Here is a 6,000-nt window from a genome sequence, read left to right on the forward strand (position 1 = left end):
ACCTTGAGAGCCTTTTCAACTTCGTCTCAAGTTATTAGTGGGACTTTGCGAGCTAAGCTTGTATACTCAATCTGTGCTCCTCGTCTACTGTCACCGGCACATAGCCTGGTGTAGAATTGCTCTGCTACTTTTACTATCTCGTGCATGCTGTGCCTTACGTAACCCTGCTCGTCTCTGCGTGCATACATTCTGTCTGCCGATATCTAGCCTTCTCTTAGTCGCCTTAAAGGGACCATGAAGACAAAATACCAAATTGGTCCATTAGAAAGCCTGCTTTGTCCTGATAAAAATGATACCCATTTCATCACAAACTTAGAAAAAATAGCGGAGATATTAAACAAAACGTGTGGAGCTGTGGCGACTCGCTAGCCAGTTTCCGGCAACTTTTCTATGGCGTCAAAGAATCTTGTTTGGGCGATTGACGGCGGCCGAACTAATCAATCGCCAGGACACATGACTGGACGATTGTAGTGAGGCCGCTAGTTCCGTTTGATCGAATCAATTGAATGCTAACGTGCACCTAACCCACTGAAAATTCTGTTTTTAGTGCTGGCCCATACGACGGCAGTCGTGCGAATAGCACATCGCGGTGGCGCGAAATTTGAAAGTTCTTAAGTATTTCTTGCGTTTTTATCAGTTGAAAAACGTCTTTCGTAGCCAGAATGGAGCTGAGTGAGGTGCTGAAGCCTAGCTCTTTGAAGTTAACCAAAGTTGTGTTTTCTCTTCAGGGACTCTTTAATAGCGCTTCCTGCTGTTTCCAGGGTTTCCTCGGTCCCTGGCATATTGTACACACGGATGTTGTTAGTTGTACATATGTTAATCAATTTATAGAGGTCTGCTTTTTCTAGTTTATTATTTACGCGCTGTTTTCTGGTTTCTTATTTACTTGTTCCCCTTCTCTCGAAGCGAGTTTATCTGCTCTGTTCCGTGAGTGACGGGGGCATCTTTCATCCTCATTTCGGTGGCTTCTTGTCGCAAGCTTAGTTGCGGGCACTGCTCGTTTAACAAACGAGGAGACCCTGGCAAAGTGCCGCAAGCCCCGTTGCAGGCGGAGCTTAGTTTGGTCACCCAGGCTGTGTGTACTGCACACTTGCAGCGCACAAAGTGTGCGTGGGTTGTGTCCCAATTCCTCACTCGTCCCTACAGTAGCACGAGCCGCAGACCTGAGGGAAAGGCAGAGGACCTGGCTGTTTACTGACACACTATAGCAGGATGCTTAGGTGTGCACTCTAATAGTGCGTTCCAGCACTACTACGCACTGAGAACAACAACCATGCACAGCTGTGTTGGGGCATAAAAAGAAGAAGACACACACAATCCTTGTGAGGGCCGGACCACTTCATATACCGGTTGTGACAGTAGTCTTACTTGTAAGTGCAGCTCTTGTTCCGATATCTCCCAAAGAGCTTCATGTGCGCAACGCACAGATATTCATGCATAACTGCCTCACAGGCACACAACCAGTGTGCAGGCCAACCCTTGTGTGCAGGACCAGCCTCGGCCAACTGTTTCCGCCCCAGCCTGGCCCGGGCAGGGCATGCGCAGGTGAGCAAAGGGCTGCAGCCACAGGAGCTTGAGACGGGACCTGTGCCTCTGCTCTTCGATTACAGGACACAAGGGAAGGAGGATAAAAACATCTTTGCACTTTGAACGCAAGGTGTAGCGAAAGATGTGGTCTCCTTAATTTCGATATCAGAACCTCAGATCGTCTGCGATGCCTGGGAGAAGGAAAAACCACGTACCCTCATCTGCAAACCACTGCAGTGAAGTCGTGCTGGACTGCAATGCCTCCAGACAATTTTGCCAAGCTCTGCCCGTCCGTGGTATCAAATTCTCAACACAGATCTAGCAAACAAATTTGGATACCCTCGCAGGTGCCCATACGGCTGAATGCTTTTATGAACTCGAACTAAGGAAATGGATACACCCCATTCCCAATTTAATGGAGCATTTTGAGAATGTGAAGTGTGGCTTGTTGGTGATGGACGAGGACGTCCTCGTCCCATCTCTTGTCTCGCCCTGTGTCTGCCTCGCGCTTAGCCTACAGGAATGCATTTTGAGAAGCACACAAATTTTAAAAAGGCCCAATTTCGGAAGTATTTCATCAGAACGCCACGAACATTATTTTGCCAAGCCAGAAAAAAAAAAACCGACGCATACAGTTTCGTTTTAATGGAGCTTCTTGAGATGAGCTCATCAATCCCGTTTTTTTTTTCAACCAGTGATACTGCTAGAACTGCTGAAGCTCCTGTGCCCACTGCAGGCCAGGTGATGGATGCTACTGACTCGCTTAGGTGCTGTGCTGGGGCTCGCAAAGGAGCGTTGAATGCACTTCTGTGCTTCAAGAAGTCTGTTCTCCCAGTGCTAACGAATCCCATGCAGGCAAAAATCACAGGTTTTTTTGCCAGGGAATAAATTTGTTTCCCCCGAACCCCCAGGGTTTTATTGATATTATTTTTACCGTGGACTGTCAGCACATGGCTAAATTATCGGATCGCAAGTGTCACGGCTGCAATTATGATGTCACGGTAGCTGCTGTACGCACATCGTATCAATGGAATTTAATGCTTGTAAAATGACAGTCCCAATATTACGAAGTTCTCGATTTAACGAAACAATTCACAATTCCCGGTGACTGTGTAAGATCATGTTTTAACTGTACCTGTATGTTCACCAACAGGTTACAGTAGTTAAGAAATGCCTGCAATTCGATAAATTCTACACTGGGGACTTGTGAGTGGGTCGTCGGTGCTGACATGAACAAAGAAGCCAGGATAATGGTGCGGGAAAAATGTCCCTCGAGGGAAATGAGCAAGCAAAGTGGTTGAAGAAAACCCAGACTGCCACAAGGGTTCACGGTTTCCATTTCTCCTCCTTTTCCAATTTGGCATTTTTTCCCCGGTCTTTATTTGAACACATATTTTGGTCTTTATCAATGAATCTATATGCAGCTGAACTCGTTTCCTGCTCATTCTCCTAGGGGATATGTATTGTGGTTTAGCCCTGCTGCTAACATACAATGAAGTGCCATGAAAACCGAACGTTTATTTACCCACCCGTTAATTTACTTAACAGAACCAGCAACGAAGGAACACGCAAAGATACAGAGCATGAAACCCTTTTGGACCCGCATAGCCAATGTACAACTCATTTTTGATCGATTCACAATTACTTATCCCACGCACACTGGCTCAGGTTTTGTTGGTTAGCGCCCAGCCTCCATTTTCTGTTTATCCCCCGAGGTTTGACAGACCCATTCACGGATGGGAGTGCCACGGCACGCAACGGTGGCCAGTCCGCCCAACTGCACCACACGCTGACGGCACTCGGGCGAACCACAGAGAGGAGAGTCTTTGCATCCCATGGCCCCCGTACTGGCAGCAGACCCTCTTCATGCGGGGGGGGGGGGGGGGAATGAAGATTTCTGCTGACAATATGCTGTTGCCGTTTAAGCTGCCTGCAGTGTGATCGCTGCTCCCCACCCAGAACGTCACATCCACAGTTTCTGCCTTGCAGCAGTAGGCGCAAAAAATGAACCATCTGGATGCCCTGCCTCTGATGACATGCTCGCAATGATGCCCACGCGCTTATCAGCGAGCCCCAAGGCCACAACCGCACGACACCTTACCCTGAAGGATCTTATGCAACTGTGGCACACAGACTCCCAGCAAAGCTCCTTTCACAGGTGCTAAACTTTTACACACAAAAATCTCTCGACATGCTCGTTAGAAGACGGAGAATAACCACGCAGTGCGTGAGCCTTAAGATTTTCTCAAGCAGCGTCCCATCCCAAATGTGGCCCCACTGCAGTATATCGTGTAGCCAGGAACTCGCGGTATTTTCCATTCTCTGGAGCCTCACCAATAAACCACAGCTCTCTACGATTGCCGCTGTGCCCAGAAATAGGTGACTGCATCAGCTGGACCCCACAACACAACCCCGTTAAGAATGTAGACAAATCTGCTTCAGTAACTCTTCTAATGTCCGCTTGTCAAGAGGTCTTGAGCAGCGGCTGACCACATATAAGGTGGCTATCTCAAACGGCCCCATTTACAGCCATGACCAGCAAAACAACCTGAGACACTGGTTAGCCATGTTAAGAAACACAAAGCTTGCCACAAAGATTAGCCAAGTCCCCCATGGAGCGGATGTTACCCTCATTCACAGGAGCCCCTGGAGGCAGCGTACAACTTCACTTACACCAAGTCACTGGCACTGAGGAACACATTGAGTTAGGTGTGCCTAATTATCCAAGACAAAAGTGCAACAACAGGCGAGGACAGAGAGAGATCTTTCTTTCTCGGGTCATGCACCAACACGTCCAGTTTCCGACATGGACCTAATTAGGCTAGACAACCAGGAAAGATGAAGACATGGGGGGGGGCATTTCCTGCACCCACATACCGGCATGACGCCACGTCCCCCACCCACCCAGGTGATGCCACTGAAAGTGGATGATGCCTTTCAATACAAAGGAACGCTTGAGCAGATGGAGCCAAGAAAATAGCATTGTATTTCAGTGGCCCTCTGGAAAACCCAAACCGCGAGAATTATTGGGAATTTCAGGGCCCCCCTTTTCTGAATGGTCCAACTGCGAGTTCCACTAGGCGGTTTGAAGCGCGCATCATTGCTATTACAGGGCTGGAATGCTCCACTTGGTCTCGCTAGGTCAAACAACGTTAGCCTGATTCCGGCTCCCCCTTGACATGCAGTCAACACACTGGCTGCCACTTTTTTCTCCCGATGTTTTTCGGGGTGCGGTCCAATTTTTGCACTCCTCAACTTGGTTTTCATAAGCAAAACACCTGGCTCTGTAATCTTGTCCCGATCACTGTCCCAGCTGCACTCTTTAGTAATAGTGTTCTGCACGGTTTTTGAACTCTGTTTGCTCTTCGCGCACAGTGGTTATTACAGCGTACTTTTCCCTTTATCTGAACATGAATCCTGAAAGCGAGTTATGCAGGCCGAGGCCCCAGGCACTTCAACCTGCATAACAGCAGTCGCTACGAGGCGCACACAGCGTTTCGCAGGGCACATCAAATGGCGCAGCACCGGCTGAGCACGATGTCATGTTCACCCCTCCTGGGCCGTCACTCTCGTTGCTGCGACGCACGCTTACACCTCGTACACACAAGGCCCGGCACAAGAGGCGCCAGGTGGAATTACTTTTATTTCGTACCCACGCTGCGGGCACACAACGCCCCTCGCCGCCGCATGTTTTTGCAATGCACAATTACGCGTTTGAGAACTGCCTGCCCTTCGAGAGGCGATTGCGTACGCCACGCACGGATGGGATGGCCTTGCCCAAAACGCGTTTTACGTCCACTTTTCTCCCATGCCACACGGAAATTTGCGCGAATGGTGCGTGCCCGCGTCGTACATGGAGAGCGCTACTAATAAGGGGCCCGGGTAAATAACGTCACAGTTAGCCGTGGCACTGAGATCGTTCCCAGTAGCGCAAGTCTTGCGTTCTGTTGGGGCCACAGTAACGCGATTAGTCCCCATGCCAGTCGGGGCCGTCGCGAGGTCACTGCGCTCACCTCACACCTGCGCCGCAGTGCTAGGGAAATCGCCGGCCAAGTTTCAGCAGCTGCGGCGAAGCACTCCTCGGTCACCACTGAACAAGGTAGCGCTGAGTTCTCTGGACCATGCCGTTAACACCAGACCAACAATCACCAGCACAGCACACACTACACCACAATACTAACTAACACTGCTAATACCGTCCTAAAGGGTACAACCAGCACCACAATCACGCCCGCACACTGCAGAAAAAAAAAAAAGTATATCGGATTGGATCGGATTGACTTGGAGTTGAAGCTCAAAATTTTCCCTCACGCACGCAGAGAATAGATGTATCTACATTTATTTTTCTGTTTGAGTCTTATTTGAGTCTAGATTTTGAACACATAAAATAATACTTCCCCCAAATAATTATCGCGCCCCACAAAAACAAATTAATTTTGTCTAAGTGGCGCGTGTTTCGAAATCTCTAAGAGC

General features: G+C 49.0%; 1 protein-coding gene across 2 annotated transcripts in view; it reads right to left on the minus strand.

Annotated features, from left to right (window-relative positions):
* LOC144154807 (PAT complex subunit CCDC47-like) overlaps positions 1-5,785 on the minus strand; it is a 43,614-nt gene extending 37,829 nt beyond the window's left edge. For both annotated transcript variants that reach the window (XM_077685908.1, XM_077685907.1), the window contains exon 1: positions 5,541-5,785. The gene's annotated coding sequence lies outside the window, so the exon portion shown is untranslated. The remainder of the gene's footprint in view (positions 1-5,540) is intronic.
* Positions 5,786-6,000: the final 215 nt, after the last annotated feature.

The sequence above is a fragment of the Haemaphysalis longicornis genome, unplaced genomic scaffold (assembly GCF_048455015.1).
Source record: "Haemaphysalis longicornis isolate Haplotype H1 unplaced genomic scaffold, Haemaphysalis longicornis Haplotype H1 scaffold_93, whole genome shotgun sequence".
NCBI lineage: Eukaryota > Metazoa > Arthropoda > Arachnida > Ixodida > Ixodidae > Haemaphysalis > Haemaphysalis longicornis.